The following is an 18,256-nucleotide window of genomic DNA, read 5'->3' as shown; positions in this document are numbered from 1 at the left end:
GAGGAGTTATTTTGATATCAGTTCTGTGGAGGGTGGGGAAGAAAAAGACAAGCAAATGTATTTTTGGTAGACTGAGTATTTTTTTTTCTGTGCATCTAAACCTTCTGTAAGAAAAGGAGGAAACTGCAGGAACCATGGAAAAATCAGCCCAGGGGAAATTCCCCTGGATGGACTTCACTCTCGGTGATGGACAGTGGGGAGGACCTGGTGCTCTTCACCCAGACTGCTCCATGCTGTGTCTGCAGATCTCCCATGGGTGCTGTGCTGGGGGATACACCTCTGGGAAAACCTCCAGGCACTAAGCCAGTGGGTTTTAAGGCGGTGATCACTTTTGAAAGAGGGAGAAGCAAACAGGCAGGAATGGTGCTAGCAGCAAGTCCTCAGTGGTGTTTCAAACCTCTTGTCCCAAGATATGTGTCCTAGTAGGACTTCAGGCTGAGAACAGTCTCTGCCACAGGGAATGGGGATGGGTTCCCTGTGAAGACATCAGCTCCTCTCACAGAGGGATGGTTGCTTTGCTAAATCCCCAGGGAGCAAACTCAGCCCTGCTTTCTCTGCTGCTTTGTCCTCACCTCTCCTACACGTGTTTTGGGGGAGCAAAGGGGAGGGAAGGAGCTGGAAGTTGGTATTTGTGCTTCAGGCTTTTGGCAAACTTCTGCAAAAGAGAGAGAGCAATGGGGACTGAAATGCAAATATTTTATCCAAAATCTGCCCAGGGCAGGTTCTCCTCTCCCTGAAGGGTCTGAGATGAATGCTCAGTGACAGCTGTGCTGTAGGTGTGTCCCCAGGTAGGACTCAGTTTTACCTGCACAGAACCAAACCAGCCCAGTTCTGGGTCGGCATTTTTTCATCCTCTTGCATCTCACTGGGACACTCTTAGCTGCACTAGGGACACTGTGGGAACTGCAGGCAGAGACTTGTTATTTTTCACTACTGCATATTGGGGAAATGTTTTTTTCTTGCCATGGTGACAACCCAGACTCTAAAAAATATCCTATCCTCCTAGGCATGGCTTGTTTTTAGATAAAAAAGTTCAAATCTCTCTCCCACAAGATGGGACTCTTGTCAGTGACATGACTAAAGCCTGTGTTGTAGATTGGTGCTGTTTGGCTGCGGGATGTGGCATCACTTGCTGGAGACCTTGGAAGGATTCAGCAGCAAACCCCGCTGAGCCAGCCCCTTGCTGCAAGCCTCCTGCAACAAGTTGGAGCTCTCAACTTCAGGTTTCCCAAGCTGCTTCCCCACCTCCAGGAAGCCCCCTCACTCTTGGATGTACACACAGAAGAGTAATAAGCCAAGGACAACGCGAAGAGCAGTGCTTAAATTTTGTCTAAACTGGCCGGACACATGTACCAGTGGCATTGGTGCTGTTTTCAAGCCTCCTGGTCCTTGCAGAAGTCTATTCTCTAGGCAACCGCTGATTTCCATCTTCCTGGGGCAGCTCTCTCAAGCTCCAAGCCTCTGCACAGGGACTGAGCACCTCAGCATCCTCAACCCCCCTGGCTTCGGTGGTGGAGGCCCCGGGCTTGATGTTGAGGTCCTTGGGTTGGGGTGCCTGTCCTGCCAGCAAGCTGCTGTATGACCCAGGGAACATCACATCTCACTCTGTGCCTCAGTTTCCACACCTGTAACACAGCTTGCTATGCTGTGCCCCAGGAGCCAGCAAATTGCAAAGCTGAGCTCAATACTGTGGCAGAGAAAATACGTAAATGGGTAGAGGAGCCCATGGATGCGTAATTTAGCAGGAAAGGAAGTATTTAATTCTGAACATTTAAATACAGAAAGCATTTGAACCCATGCAAGGTAATACAACTATTTATGAGCAGTGCATCCTGAGCTAAATCGGCAGCACCCCTGTCGCAGTGTTTGCTGTAATGCTGGGTGGAAGCTGTGCCCAATCTGAGCCACTTGGTGCTCCTCAGCCCCATTTCCAAGCCCAGGAGAGGCTCTGGTCAGCTTCAGCAGGCACCAAACCCTTGCTCTTATCTCTGGCTGGCAGGATTCTGGGCTCATCAATATCTAAACACTGCTTGGTGCGAGGGGTTTGCAGAAGTCTGCTTTGCAGGCTCTCTGAGGGGATGTCAGGAGGAGGCGGTGAGGCGGATGCAGTATTTTAAACTGCCAGTCTGTCAGCATGCTGCACCATCCTGGCCATGTGTGGAGGATGCAGGAGATAATGTCAGGGGTGAGCATCCTTCTGTTTGGTCTTTTGCACCATTTCAGAGACAAGGGTGGGGAGGAAGACCTACACATCCAACACAGAGACCTCCCAGAGCTAGCAATCCTGGGTGTGCAGCTGACCCTGCCAGTGCTGCCTGACCTACTTTTCTGCACTTTCTTCACTGTGTGTTGCTTCTCTGCCAGGCAAGAGCCCATGAAACCCTTGTTTATCTGCTCCAGCTCATAAATTAAAGAGGCCTTAAAGGCAGTGGCACAGGGATGCTCTTTGTCTTGGGGAGGACTACACTGCGCACCTTTGCAAAAGGCATTCTGTTCATTGGGGTCTGCGGGTGCTCAAGCCCTCAAAATCCTGCCTGGTTACATCGAGGAAGGAAATGAGCCAAGTGCCAAGAAAACTCTTCCACTGCTGCTTGGGAAGCGCAGGTTGCTAAAACCCCATTACAGCCCATCACACATACCCCAGGGGTGAGCGGGGATTTTTAGCTGCCCTGGCTGTCTATTACCAAATCCGTTTCCATTTGGCAAAGAGGGTGCTTGGATCCTGAAAGCAGCTTCTGGACCAGGGCTGCAGAAAGGCCATCAATACAATGCTGACAGTGTGAGGGTGGATGGGGAAAGGATGGAAAGAGGAGAAGGGAAAATGGCCCTGCAGCCGAGACACTGCTGCCCTCCCAGTGATGCCCATCACAAAGCACTGGGTGTATGTCAGTGTGGCAGGACTCGAGCATGAGCTGGTGTAGGATTGCACCATCACTGCTGCAATGCCTCAGATTCAGGGTGGCCTTCACTGAGCAGCTGGGTGCAAAATTTGCAAGTGTGGGTGTGCGAAGAGGGGCCCCCGCAGCCTATCTTTAGGTAACCTCCAGGCAAAGGTTCGGCACTCGCACAGCTCTCGCTGAGACGCACACTTATCCTGCAGCTCTGGAAATCAGGCCAGGTCCCTCTTTCTCCTTCCCACTTTCTCTTGTTCCTTCTTCTCCCTCCTTTGCATTTGTGCTGGGTGTTGAAAAGCCTATTCCTGGGAGCAGTGCTCATCCACACCCCAGCACGAGGTACAGGGCAGGAGAAGGGGAGTTTAGGTAATGGCTACTGGCTGCTTTTTACATGAGAACTATATCAGGGTGTATTAAAGGAAGAAACACGTCCCCCCTTTTACAGATTTAGAACTGATACTGGTAAGGCCCTGGATCTTCAAAGCATTAGTGCAGACAGGGTAATGAGGAGTGATGCAAGGAACAACAGGATTAAAGCCAGAGATACCTAAATATTATTTAGAGATACCTAAACATTTTTCCTTTGCTCTGAGGCTACCCTGATTTCATGGGGAAGGCAGGCACCCAGTTGCCTTTCTCAGCCCGACTTGCTGAGGTCCTGCTTGGCTGCCACATTGCCCTGTGCCCCTCTGAGCTGGGGAGATGCAGAAATAGAGACACAGGGAAAGTGTCTGAGCTTTTAATCTTAAAACCCAGGGTGGGAGAAACTGTATCCAAGGCACCTGGGAGATTTAGCAAAGGCTCAGCAGAAGGTTTGCCCCCTAGCTCACCATCCCCAATGAGCATGAGAGAAGGGGATTAATCTCAAAATTGTGTGATACTCCACAGGTGAGTCTTCAGGATATCCTTGGTCTGATGGGTGATTTGCTGAGCTCCCAGGGATCCCAGGTGACTGGGCAGTGCAGTGTCAGGGTTTGCAGCTAGACCCCAGGGCTGGCGGGAACTCATTGAGTTTGCTTTGCTACTCCTTCAATGCAGCCAAAATCAGCTCCTGGAAAGAGCAGGGCTGACTTGGGGAGCCAGAGAGACAAGGTCACCCAGCTTCCTGCATCCACATGGAGATCCACCATGACCCCTGCACCTGCAGCCATCATCCTCCTGCACTGGCCCCCTTTACCTCCCTGGTGCGCTGGCACCAGCCAGGATCAGGCCCTAAGGACATGTTTTATGCAGCAAGAGATGGAGGTGGGGGCAGGTAAGGGAAGCAGAACAAGCATCTTCTGCCAGGCACCTGCTCCCTGCCTTGCAAAAACAAACAAAAAAACCCTCACCTGCCAACAGCACACTGTTTGAAAGCATAGCCTTTCCTGACTAGGCACAGGGTTGTCTTCCACTGTCCTTTTATCCTTGGCTAATTAAAGGCAAATCTCTGCAGAAGGAACACACTTCTTCACATTTAAGCGTTAATAACTAGAAAGTGGCTGTGAATGCTCTGAGGCAGCTGCAGAAATCCCAGGCAGAAATAGCGTTTTTATCTCACAGCTCACCAGCTTTGGCTCCAGGGATAATAAACTTCTGAGGTTTAGAAGGAGGCAACAGCAGATCCAGCCCCATATGGGTTGAGTTTACAGAAGGATCAGTCAAATGGGCAGACCAAATTCCCAAGTTATCCCTGGGCAGGACCTTGGAGGTGACATGGTCATGGTGAGCTCCTCCCAGTCTCCTGGTTCCGCACGGGTGCTGTGGGGAATGGCTTGGGTGAGCCCCAGGGGAGCAAACAAGGATGTTTGCTGGTCTCTGGGCAGGTGTTTCTAGGTGCAAGTCCTCTCACCCCCAGGGAGATGTTCGCACGGTTCTGTCTGCCTGGCACCTCCAAGGGATGGAGGGACAAGTCTCCCTCTGGCTCCTGGTCTCCCTCCAACAACTGCACAGGGGGTCCAGATGGCTGCAGCTCCTTCCACTTCTAGATTTGTCCCATCCACACTCTTAAGCATTCACATGCTGGTTGTTTCCACTCTTTTAAGGGCAGAATGAGAAATTAACCCTGAAGCACCTCGATTAAACAAGGAGAATGCTCTGGACATTTGTAACATCCCTAGCCAGGCAGCCCAAAGCACTTAATTCAAAGATGTTTTTAAATGTGTTCAGTTACTAAAATGCACTGAAAACCATACAGATGAAAAAAACAAAAAACAAAAAACAAAACACAGTTGAGCATTTGGTATACCAGTACATAACTTTGTGAAGACAAAAAAAAAATATTGGTTGTGGCATCCAATAAGACTGGCAAGAGGCAAGTATTGATAGCAACTATTCTTATTCTGAAGATGACATTACGTGGCTCTTACAGAGTGCTTTTCATTAGTAGCTCTAAAGTGCTTTACGAAAGAAGAGATTCAGATGTCTTGAAAGTCTGCAGCTATTTCAGCAGAGGAACACAGGCGCAGGGCTCATGCAGAAGCTCTTACCGCAGTGTTACTGGTTGCAGGGCAGGGGCCTCCTCTGCTCAGCTCCCAGCCACCCTAATGGCATTTTAGTTATTATTCAGCTTCTGGAAACCTCTCTGTGTGGCATGGCCCTTGGCGGGGTGGCTCCTGACAGACCTGGATGGAGCTGGGGAGGACACACTTTTCAATAAATAATGGCCCTGGTGAGCTCCCCAACAGTCCAATTCCACCTGCAATAAATGGGACAGACTGATGTGAAACCCAAGTGTTTTTACCCACTTGCACATTTACATGAGCACCAGCTTTGCCATGGTACCCCAAAGGAAATGCACTCCCATGGTTTCAGTCTCCTGCCCTGGAGGTGTTTGCTCTGCACACCCCGTACAGGGACAGAGAGAAAGGGCACTGCCAGAGCTGCCTGGCACAGCTCTGTGGTACAAATGCCCCTGAAAATGATAAGGTAAGCTGCTTTGGCAAGAACAAAAATCCCAGTCCAAAGGCAGCTGGTGCCTGAGCCTTGTTTTCGGGGCCTTCTGGGCATGCTTAGAGCCCTCATGAATGGCACTGGGTGCCACAGGCATTCAGCACCCCAGAGGAGCGCGACATTGATGTTGAGCAAAGCACTGGCACAGCTGGCTGCACAGGCTGTGTGGGGTGCTCGGCTTTGGCGGGGGCTTCCCACAGCTTGGGGAGGTGTAGGGATTTTGGGGCTGCCTTGCTGTTTGGTTCTTTTAGCATTGGAAAATGTCTGTGTTCATTGGCAGGTGTAAACCTTCAGCCTCTGCTCCACCATCGTGGGACATGCACATGGATGCACTCCCCTGTGTGCAAACACATGCAAATACATCCATTAAATCCCAGGGAGCGCTGATTTCAGATCCCATCCCCTCCATGCCCTAGTTCAGCCTCAGTGACGATGCTGCAGTAGAAAACGTCCCAAGAGTTTGGGGACATCCCTCCAGTTGGTCCCAGGCAGGACTGTGCCACGTTGGCCATGGTGGCAGGTGAGAGCTGTCACAGGTAGAAAACAGCTCCTAACAGCTCCAGGAGAAGCAAAGGCATGTTTGAAAATAGCGCATGCACTGCTCTGGTGCTGTGCAGGATGAACAGGATGGCACAGGAATGCCCTGCTGGAGGAAGAGGGTTTGCTCCCCAGCTCCTCCCCAAGTTTCTGTGGGGGCTGCGGGGGGCTTGCTCCAGCTCTGCCGCATGGGTGCAGCTCCTGCTGGCTTGTCCTCTCCTCCCCACCGGCATCAGCAGAACTGCCAGCTCAGCAGAAAGCTGCAGCATCGCAGCTCAAGGATTAGACATTCATTTGCCATAAATAGAAAATTGGGGGAATGTGTTTTAGCATATTAAATGTATTCCAAGTGGCTGCTGATGTACAGGAACATGACCGCACTATCGATCCCCGTCCTTGTCCTGCTCCCCAGCTTCCTCAGGCACAGATGACCCTGTCACTCTGCAACCACCCGAGGCCCTGATCCTGTGACCAGGAGCCAGGGATTTGTCACTGTGCTGGGACTCAGGAGCCAGGAGCCCCAGCCACAGCCCCTGACCCACTGGGCTGCTCTCCTGGGCAGTTGTCTCATGCTTATGGTGGGACCCCCAGGAGGACATCTCAATTCAGTCTCAGCATCAGGAGCCCCATTACAGATAGTGGAGAGAAAAAGAAACTCCCCCGCATGATTCATCCAGCTTAATTTAGCCATGTGCCTCGGGGCCAGAAGAGGCATGCCTTAAAAGAACCCATTTTTCTGCATTCGTGGTGAAAGGAGTCGGGGAAACAAACTCAGATGGATGGAGATGCCTGCTCATGGTGTAAGAGATGCCACTCCGATTTACAGGGCACCAATGACTGAAAGCCCCTTAGTAAAACCTGTCTGCAAGGAACTGCACAGGATGGAATGGCTTTGATACATGCCTAGGCACCATGGCAGTGCTGAGATGCAGGGTCAGTACAACTACAACTGCTCCCCATCACTGGCTCCAGGACTGGACCTCTAGTTTTGCAATGAAGCCATAAGGGCATAGCTCTACTCCATCAGCTGGTGCCTTTCATGCCTGCAAAGAGGAGACCCCTCTAGATGTTCTCATCTGGGCTGCACGCCTTGGGTGTACACCATGACCGTGTTGTGCCTTCCTTGCTGTTTGTGCCCCACCATCTGCTGCTGTGGCATGATGCCCACCTGCACCTTGATCAGATGTTCCCCAAGGCTCTTTGCAAGGCAAGATAGCTTGCATGGCTGCATGACGCCGTGGTGGCCATAGGGACAGTGGTTTGGGGGGCAGCAGAAGACTGCAGGGTTCTCATGTGGCTCTGCTCAGTGGTATCATGCACACCATCTACATCTATCTGAACTTGTTTCTCTGACTACTTTCAACACAAATGCAGAGAAATGGGTTTTTTAAGACATTCCTCTTCTGACCTGCAGGCAGATGCCTAAATTAAGCTGGATGAATGACAAGGAGGAGGTCCTCTGCTGATCATGACAGTGCTGTTGGCAACAAGACCCCATGAAGTCCTCCTGGAGATACGTCCATATGCATGACACAAATCCCCATGGGAGATTAGCTGACAGGGCTGAAGGTTCCTGTAGGCGCCATCTCTCCCCACACCAAATATGAGCCACCCTCTCTGCTCGTTGCAGTGGTTTCTGGCAATGTGAGAGGAGGCCAGAGCTGTACCAAGGTCCCATGGCCATGCGAGGGCTGACAAGGCTTCATGGCAGCTCAGCACCCTGTTTCTTTGCTGCCGAGCTGATTCAGCCCCAGCTGTGCAGCTCAGCCTGCCTCTGGCTCCCAGCACTGCCAGAGCCCTGGCACCCCTCTGTCACTGCTCCAGTGCCCTGACCCTGCACATGGCCCTGGACTTCCTCCAATTTTATGCCTTATGAGGCTCAAGCCTTACGTTGCCGGTTAATGGACCTTAAAATGCCTAGAGATCCTGGCTCTCATCCTGGTCCTGATTTTCTGGCTTCACTGAGGGTGAAATTTTGCTGTGGGGGGTAATGGTGAGGGTGCAGGTGCTCAAGTCCCATAGGAGCTGGAGACTCATTCCTTTGGGTCCCAGGGGAGAGCCCAGACAGTGCCTGGAGGGGAATGCTTTGCATGTGCTTCCATGCAGACTCCTCATGCTATGAGATGTTATTTCTAATGATATCCTGTATTGCTTGCTCTCTTAATAATTGGGTGAAAGCTATTTCCATGGGCATGACCTCATGGCTACACACTCCCAGACCAAGCTGGTGTGTCTTCTCCACCAGTTCTGTCTACAAAAGGATTTCCATGCTCAACAGAGGAATAAAAGGCACTGCAAGGGGGCTGATGAGGCATCCACAGGCAGATCAGGCTAAAGCCAAGTGTCTTGGAGTGAGAAACATCCTTCTCAGCATGTCCTGGTGATGTTTCCACCCTGGAACAAAGCCACTCCTTTTTAGTGACTTCCAGCTTATTTTATAAAAGCATTGGGAAGGAAGCAGAGATCTTCAGTGGCCTCAGGAGAGACAAGAAGTCTCATATGGTCCTTCTTCCTATTGATCGGACCCTCCAAAAAAGACCTTCTCCTGAAAGCTATTGCCTTGACTGTCCATTTTTCCTCCAAAATCTTCCTGCCTTGACTGTATCTGGCTGCTGTCTTCAGCATTTCAGCTCACGCTCACAACTGCTGTATTCATAAATAAATGATGAGTGGATTGATTAGTCACTTCCCTCCGACTCCAGGCCTCTCACCCCTGACCATTTGTTGGCTTAAATGGAAACTTCCCCTAAGTCTTCTAGATAGTACCAGTGTGCAATTCCCCATGGGATGAAGCAGGAGTGTTTAAGCATCAGGAAAATCTCCTCTTCACCTTTTTTTCCCACTTGGTTTGGACATAAGGCTGGCTTTTTCCCCTGCTTATCCATGGCATATGCAGACCCCTGGGATAGATGACCTACCACCAGGGTCCTCACTGCTGGGACTTGTCCAAAGGGGGCTAATTAAAGCAGAATCATGCCCGTGAGCCAGGCTGGCCCAGTGCATCACAGCAAGGGGATACTCTGCCTCTTCCCTGCAGGGCTGCGGACGTGTTCCTTTGGCACAAACCCTTCTAAAAAGGGTCTTTGCGTCCTGTGGGTACTTCAAAAGCCTGTCCCCCTGCAACAGTTCACTTCTTCGTGGTTATGCACAGTCTGATTTTATTGTGGGTGGGAAGGGGTGTTAACAGGGGTTTCCCCTCACACCACCCATTAACCCCGCACCTGCTGCTAAATACGCTCGCTGCATGAAAAAGTGGGGAAAGGGCCAAGCTGGCAGCCCCTGCCTCTGTCCCCTGTCCCCCCATACCACATTTATGCCCTCCTTGATGTGGCGCACCAGCAGCTGCAGCCTCCTATTTAGAGGAAATCTATAAACCACTCAGTACAGAGCGAACCTGCCAGCCTACCAGCGGCCTTCTGCAGCAAATTGATCAGGCGGGGACTGAATCTTGCTCTCTCTTTTTTTCCCCCCTTTCTCTCTTTTTCTGAAACCACTTGGGACTACCTCCAGTGACAGCACCCAATGCACCCCATCCTGCTCCACCTCTAGTGCAGCGACCAATATTCCACGCCCAGCAGAGTGCCCCATCAGCCCTGGGGTCAGGAAACTACGGACAACAGGGTCTGGGGACCTTTCCACTTCATTTCCAGAGGTGGGGAAAGCAACTGAGAGCTGGGCACCCATCTTCAGCTGACCTGAAGGTTGGTGCTCTGTTCATCTGCATACTTTTCTTGCCCCTTGCAGGCTCCAAAATTGGTGGGTACAGATGGAATAAACCAAACAGACAAAGTCTGCAATGCCAAGAATCTTGCAGGTTTGGATGTCAAGCTCAGAGGAAGAGGGAAACACTGCCCAGATAACCTCAACATACACCCATAAAACCCCGCCATCTGGCCAGGACCCACCACAAGTGCTTTGGCCGCAGGGACTGGTGCAGATATTAGAGCCATTCCTGAGCAGGGAGCCTGGGGAAATGGCTTTTTTCACTGAAACATGATGACTCATTTACTGAATGCCTTTTTTCTGTTGCTGTTGTGGGAAACATATTGTTTTGATTAATATCTTGGCTTGGGAATGTAGACGATGAAAAAGATTTGAAGTTTTCAAAGCATCCTATTGGGAATTTGCAAAATGAAATGTCACTTTTTCTAGAAAAAAAAAAAAAAAAAAAAAAAAAACGACTCTCCTTGGTTTTAGATATTAAATTGGTTGGGAAAAGGCTTGAAAAAGGCTAGAATGAAGAGAAGCACTCGGCTTAGGAGTGACACTTGTTTAAACTTTCAAACTGTAAAATTTTTGTTGTCTCAAATTCCAATTTTAGGGAGGAAAAACAACCAACACCCAAAGAGCATCCAGAGGTAGAAAAGCTGTTTCCAGCCCAGAAATTGTCTTAAAAGAAAGATAATAGGGATTTGTGACCAGATCTGCTTCTTGCCAGGAGGAGCACCAACAGCACCATGTGTCCATCCTCATACACGCAGGCTGGTGTAGGGAGGGAGAAGTGCAATAACAAAGGGCACTTTGTGCATTTAAAACCGCACTTGCAAAGTTGCAATACTCCCGGTGCTGGTGAAAATGACTTAAATCTCCAGGAAGAAAATGCCCAGAGTTTCCACTTTGGCACAAGCAGCTGAGTGCATCCATGAAGGAGACCTGAAGCCAAGCCTTTGGGGGATGTGAGGGCCAGCAAGGGACATGACAGCTGAGGACCCAGGAGCACTGCAGCTCCACAGACACCGTGGCAATAATTGCTGTGAGCCATCACGTACAGAAGGACTGCAAAATACTGAAGCAGGAGGAGACACTTGGGCATGCAGCGGCTTCCCAAGGACTCACTGTTCAGCACGCTGTGAGTGAAAATAAAGTAAACCTGGTATCAGTATGGGGTTTGTCCCCAAACAGCATCCCTGATTCCTGCAGTGCTCCCAATCTGACATACTGGCCCACACCATAAAAGTCCCAAAATAGCTATCCCTCATGTCCAGGCCGGATGCTGCACCAAGAGCTGGGAGATGGCATGGGGCTGTGAGTTATTTTAATGCCAGACATTGTTTTCTTGTTTTCCAGATGAAGAGTAGAATGCAGGGAGCTGCACACCAGAGCAGAGGAAATTTGCTGGTCAGTTTTGTGGTGATTATAAACTTATGTGAAATTCCAAGGTTTTGAGCCAGGGGAAGGCAGAAGAGAGCACTGAAAGCTGAACCATGTCATTTTGCTGCTCTTTCCAACAAAATGTGCACCTATTTCCTGGGGTGGAAATCTTACCCTTTCTGAGCTGCCCTTTTGTGGGTGGGCAGCAAGGCTTGGATATTTGCTTCTTCCCAAGATATACATCCATTTTTTCCCTGGGGCTCCCTTGTCCCTGCCCTAGTGCACACACCACCAAGGAAATGGTCCATCCTGTCCCCACCAGCTCCCTTTGCCTCCTCCCAGCAGCAAACCATGTGGATGCCCTGCAGGCAGCAGGCTGCAGGCTTGGGTTCACCCTCCTGAAGTTCAGCTCTAGACATCTTGGTGCTATTTAAATATTTACAGCAGACGGTGGTAAAAAAGATTGAAACATGAATTATTCACAGATTCGCTTTTATCTTGGCCACGCATTTGTATTTTGCATGGAGGATTCCTCTGGTGGGGGATGTGCTGAGCAAAGTGCTGAAGAAAGCAGGGAGGGGGGGGAGGGTCTCAGGCTTACTGGGGCAGAGTCCATGCATGTAGCATGGTGAGAGGGACCTGGCACCAATACAAGTTTGTTTTTTTTTTCTCCTCCTTGGACATCCTTCTGAGTGGCATAGCCCTGGAGCATCAGCACAATGCTCTGGTACCCTGTGGATGTGCCTGGTGCCACAGAAGCTCCAGTCAGCACCAGCAGCAGGGAAAGCCTCCAGGCTCGGGTGCTCCCGTGAGCACGTCAGAGCACGGGATGCTGTGTCACCTGCACGACCCCATGTATGGGTACAAGTCATGGCTCCAGGCCTGTCCCCAGACCTATTCGTGGGGCAAGGTGGCAATTTCATAAGGCTCTGCATCCCCCTGAGCTGCTACTTCTTTGGGCATCCCTAGCACCAGGTAACTGTAGCACAGCCTGCATGGCTTGAAAGGCAGTGATTTCCCACATAGGAGCAGTTTCCAACAAATGCGAAACATATTGCAAATCCCTTCATATTCTTGTTCACACCAAGTAACTTATCAGTGTGGTGGGGCCCCAGTGATGCTCACAGAAAACATAACTCAACCCTCTACAAGACACTTCTACTGGGGACTCTGAGGATTACTTCAGTCATCCCCTTGAGGCAAAAATAAGTGTTCAAAACCACAAGTGCAAAAGTGGGATGGAAAACCCCCTTTGGCCTGTCTGTCCCTGGTAGTTTCTCCCTGCCAGGATTGCCTCCTGCTTGCCTGCGACACCCAGAGCTGCTTGACCTGGTTGTCTCCCAAAAGGCAATAGCCCATACAGGGCTGCAGATGCGGGCAGGCGAGCTGATGCCTATCTCCCTTGCCTGCTCTGAAAGGAGCTGTATTTGCAAAATATTGTATTTTGCAAAACTGATACCTGTCCCATGGGGTGGGTGAGCAAGGGAGGAACATGCCTGGCAGCTGAGCCACGCTGGCCACAGCAGTTTGCAGTGGGCATGACATCCCTGGCCCTTGGCTACACTGAATTACATTGTGGGAGGATCTGGCCCTCTCTGGCTTTCCAGGTTGTTGCGTTTTATCTGTCTATAGTGGGAGGCACTGAGTGCTTCCCAGCCGCCTCCATGGGACCATTTGATTTGCAGCTCTGTTGCCTTCTCCATCCCCAGTGAGAGCAAAATTTAAATTGGGTTTTACAGCTTCTGCCTCCCTGTGGAAGCTGCAGGTCCTTGGTGGAGCAGCATGGGGGGAGTGTGCAGCTAAGGCGATTCAGTGCCGATTCAGCCCCAGTCAGGCTGCCAGGGTGTGAGAGCACCCCCCAGAGACTTTTTCTCTAAAAGGCATTTTCCCATTATTCATCCTCAAAAATTCCCTCCTAAGCCATCCCAGGCACGGGGGCCAGCCCAGCTCAGTGAAGATGGTCTGTGCAACCCCAACTGGGAATTAGTCTCCTTGGCTCTGGCAGAGGTAGCTGCCGTTGGGGGTGTTCCTACTCCCTGATGTGTTTTGCACACTTTTGGCATAGGGCTCAGATCCCATGGCCCCACTGAATATCTGTGCTGGCAGCAATCCCTCTGTTCCTCAGTTTCCCCATGCCTGCCAGAGCCACCATGCAAAGCTCAAGCTTTGCAACTTATGGAACACAAGAGCTTTCAGCCTTTCGGGGGGGGGGGGGGGGGGGGCGGTATTTCCTTGTGTTCCCCTCCAGGGCAAAGTTAAAGGGGACTCTTGGATGCCCTGAAGCCCAGGTGCTCTGATGGAGCAGCAGCATTGCGTGCCCAGCCAGAGGCTCAGTGCTATCAGTTTGCAAACAGACAAAACCTCAGGGTTTTGCAGGTAGGAAAGTATGCATTTCACCATTTGTGGATGAGTGGCTATGTACCAGCACCAGGGCTTCCCTAAGTTGTTATTCAGCCATAATCAAAAGAATACTAAATTGATTTTGCTTAATTAATCCCATGAAGATATCCCAGTGAGGGCAGGATCATTCCCATGGGTTGAGAGACAGATCGTTCCTATTTAACGGGTGGGGAAATGAGGTGCAAGGAGCTTCTCTGAGCAGGGGAGAAATTTAGGCTACATTGAGGGTTTGCCCAGCCTTGTATTTAAGGGCCATCCCTTCCTTGGGAAAGACCCATAATAATTTCCTTGCTTCCAGAGCAAGGTCATTGCTGGCCACCAAAGGGTATTTCTGATTTTGCCCTTCTCCTTGCAGCAAGGACCGAGGGCCATCCCTCCCCACATGTCCAAACTGGAGGCACCCCGTCTTGATGTGGGATTTCAAGGGGTTCCCCCAATGAAACCTCCAAAATCCATGCTCTGGCTACTCCAGTTTCAGCCCCTCCTCAGGCTCCCAGTGCACAGCAGCAGAGCTGTGTCCCGCTGGGAGTTGGGACCTGCAGCCAGCTGGGATTTGTTCAGGAGGTTGTAGCACATATGCAGTTTTATGGGCGCAGAGAGAGGCTCATCTCTCCCAGGATCCTATTGTCAGCAGTGACCAACACTGACTGCCCACAGAAGAACGTAGGAATGGGGACAGTGCCTGCAGACCCTTCCCATGTCACAGCTCCAGGGACATGCACTGCTGGCATTGCTGAACTGCAGAGCCCTGGCTGGCTCAGCATGAATTTAACCCTGCATGAGATCTGTGAGCCTGGAAAGATGTAGTAACCCTCAGATTACAGTCCATCACCTTCCAGTGATGGTCTGGTATCTTCACTACTCCTTTTCACCCTCTTAGTAGGGGCATAAGGAAGGAGGAGGATGCAGCCAGTGGTGGAGCTTGGTTCTAATGGGGTGCCCAATGTCATAGGTGTTCCTCACCATCAATGGCCTTTTCCTTCCTATTCCCTGCTCAGTTTCTAGATTTTCACCCAGATTTTCAGCCCAGCTAGTACATCTGCTCCCAATCAACAGGAAAACCTGCAAATTAGCATCACAAAAGGAGATGTAGCCTTCCAAAGCTGTGGGCTGTTTGGGCACCAGAGGAGTGAGGCCAATAATCTGGTGAGCAGCTCCACCTGCCTGAGGTTAGAAAAGGGCCTTGGCCAGAGAGAAGCCAGTTTGGGGGCACCCATGGGACTACTGGTCCCAGTGGGGCATAGCCTAGGCCTGCTCTGGGGTTAAAGCAGGTGAGCAGGGCTAGGAAGAGCTTAGAGGGAAGCTGAGGCTGCATCAGACAGCAACAAAGCCTAGAGTGAATGTTTAAGGGCGTGGAGCTGTGTTTCCCAGACAGCAATGCTGGGGATGTGTGACAGGATTCTGGCAGCTTTGTCTGTGTTGTCCTCCCCTGCAGCATCCAGGGAGGGGGCAGAGGCTGGGTAAATGGCAGGGATGGGGTGGGAGGTGGGGTTCTTTGCTGTGTTCTGCTTTACACCATCCCATTTCACAGACTCGTTTCAGGGCATACGTTGTCAGAGTGACAGGGTGCCAGTGAGAGCTGGTGGATGTGGGAGGAGGGCTGGAGGGGGCTGGGGAGGACCCTTTGGGGCAGCAATGAGAAAGTAGCCCCCAAGGATCCATCAGATGTCCATTTCTAACATTTCTTCTGGGGAAGGCTGTGTGGTGTAAAGGCCGTTGGGCTGATGAGCATATCAGCATCCAAGTGTTCCCATAGTGTAATGTCCTGCCCAGGGAGTGTGTCGTGGTGCTGAGTCCTTTCCTTTCCGCAGAGGGCATTTGTGCCTTAATTTCCAGGAGCTGGATTGAGGTAAGTTTGCACCTAGGGATGATCCATGGCAGCTTTCTAAACTCAGTCTGGAGGAGAAAAAGGAGAGAATGGATGAATATAAGCAAAGGTGCTGTCACTTTGCTGTCAGCTCTCCTCCCGTCACTGCTGCATGGTTGCACAAAGTGGTGGAGGGGGCTTATGGAGGGGGATGTGACAGGGCACTGCTGATCTGCCACGGTGGGGAGCTTTGCTGAAACCAGGTTTTAGAGTGTGAGAGCCCTCTGCTGAGCCTGTGTGATCTGTGAGCTGGCAGACCAGTGAGTGGTTTTGGAGCAGGTGAGCAAGTGGAGGGGGCCAAGAGAGGGGAGATGGGATCCTTCCGGTGCCTGCAGCATTCAGGCCAATGCAGACCTTGGCAGCTTGTCACCATTTCATAGTTGACAAAACACTGCTTATGCGATAACCTGGCTTTTCATCATGAGGGTGAGCAGTTTTTAGGGGACTATGTAAAGACTTGAGTTCCAGAATAGGGAACAGCTGCTAGCGCATCCCTGCTCACCCCCAGCAGCCCAAGTCTGTTAGAGCTGAGGGGTTCATTCATGCACCCTGCTGAAAGTGGGGTGGGTTTTCATGGCTGAGAATATCCTCAGCCCCATGTCACACCTGCTGTGTGCATTGAAATGGGTAGCTTTAACCATGAGGAGGCAGAACTGTGGAAATGAAACCTCCGGGACGAAGCTGCTGTATTTCCATCCCCCAGACAGGGGCGCTGTTGGATTTCGTTCTGAGTGCAAGGGATTTTGATCTTTCTCGTTTTAGGGCCCTCTAAAGTTCCTCCAGGAGGAGTGCGAATTCGCCTGTGAGTTAAATTTAAGCTTACTGACAGTAACTTTAATTTCCTTGGTCGCTTTTCAGAGCTGTCATTAGCCAGCAAGACCCAGTAACCACAGAGCAAACAAAAATTGCCGCTTTGGAGACACCAGCAAGCACTTTCTGAAGTTACGGGCTTTAGCTGCTGCAGAAACTTCATTTGGAACCAGCAATTAAAACCAGGAGAAGATGAGTGAGGAGCAGCATATCAAGATACGCCAGGTTTAGTGCCTAAAAGCATGAATGAAGCTTTTGAGTGGGTGGAGAGGTTGTCTTCAAAAAGTTAGTGAAGGAGGGATAGAGCCATGCAAAATACCAGAAGCAGTCAGCACTGCATGAATCCTTCTCTGAAAAATAACAAAGCTTAAGAACATCCAAACAGATCTGGAAAGGGCAAGCCTGGGAGGTACAGATCTCCCATGAAGCGACCCATTGGTGTCTGACCCAGTGCTTGCATTGGGGTCTGGAGCCTGAGGGCAGATTTTGCTGCTGCTTTGCTGCAGCCAGTCATCTTGTTTTTCCCCTGGCCAGATGGAGCTTTTTGTCACTTCTGCAGCATTGGGAGTTTTCAGGAAGTCTTTGCTGCCTTGTCTCAGCTTGCTGGGAGCTGCCTGATAGTGCTGGCAGAGCAGTGGCCGCAGTGGGCAGAGCTGCTCCCCCAGTTTGCTGTGTTGGACACACCTGCACCTCCCTTGCTCCCTGCAAAGCGCTGGAGGGCTGATTTTGCAGCTCAGCTTCCTTGCATGCTCCGTGCCTCAGTTTCCCTGTTTATAACCTTGCCTTGGGTCAAGTTTTGAGACAACGCAATAATGTCGTGCTTGGCCTAACAACTCTCTGTATGGCAGGAACATCACCTCAGATGGATGTTGCCTTATGCTTGTGTCCTGCACCTTGTCGCAGGAGGGAGCCTTCTCTCCACCACGGCTCCAGTGAGGTCAGTTACAGCCAGGGCATCAGAGCCATCTCCTCACCTTCTTCCTTGCTGCCTTGACCATGTACGAGGAGAAGAAAGGCTCTAGCAAAGGTCCCAGTTTCAGACTTTCCCCTTTGCTCCTCCATCTCTCCTTCCGTAGTTTGCAGGGGCACCAACTGAATTACTACCCTCTCTTCTCCATTACAGATTTTTATTTGCCATCCATCTCCTTTTGTCCCTGATTTTCTGAAAAAAATAAATCTCCCTCTCCTTTGCCTGCCAGAGGTCCCAAAATGTACTAAACACGAGACAGCCATGTCCACACCCTTGCACAGGTCCGGCGGTAGAGACAAGGGGAGTGAGCACAGCTCCTCCTCCCTTTGCTACTGATTCCTCAGCCTTTACATGATACAAAATAGGCAGGCAGTGGCCCCTTCATGGAGAAGGCAATTGTGGGAATTAAATAAGGGTTGAAGATGGTTGCTTCAGTGCCCTCCTTCATGGGTGTCAGGGTGAGGCTTCGCTCTCCCCAGGGAGGAAGCGGCAGTGAGAGCAGATGTGTGCTCAGGTCAGGGGTGGTGCAGAGAGTTTCCCGTTACTGATACAGAATAGCCTGATTTTGGTGGCCAGGAGCTGCCATGACGTGAGTTAGGGTTATGCAAACCCAACGAGAAGGTAATAGGCAGGGAACAGGAGCCTGCCTGTTAATGGGGCAGTGTCAAATTAGGCAATGCAGACCCACAGGGTGGAACATCATCGGGGTCAGAGGGGGGTCTGGAGCAATTTGTGACAGCGCTCATAGCCCTCCTG

The 18,256-nt window shown here is 51.0% G+C and overlaps 1 long non-coding RNA gene across 1 annotated transcript; it reads left to right on the top strand.

Annotated features, from left to right (window-relative positions):
- The first annotated feature begins 15,071 nt into the window (after positions 1 to 15,071).
- Positions 15,072 to 17,799, top strand: LOC121059390. Its single transcript, XR_005814554.1, has 4 exons — positions 15,072 to 15,124; positions 15,690 to 15,790; positions 16,579 to 16,755; positions 17,654 to 17,799. It is a non-coding gene; the product is annotated as an uncharacterized LOC121059390 (long non-coding RNA).
- Positions 17,800 to 18,256: the final 457 nt, after the last annotated feature.

The sequence above is a fragment of the Cygnus olor genome, chromosome 24 (assembly GCF_009769625.2).
Source record: "Cygnus olor isolate bCygOlo1 chromosome 24, bCygOlo1.pri.v2, whole genome shotgun sequence".
Taxonomy (NCBI): domain Eukaryota; kingdom Metazoa; phylum Chordata; class Aves; order Anseriformes; family Anatidae; genus Cygnus; species Cygnus olor.
Note: the sequence above shows the minus strand (reverse complement) of the source record. Positions and strands in the feature narration are given on the sequence as shown.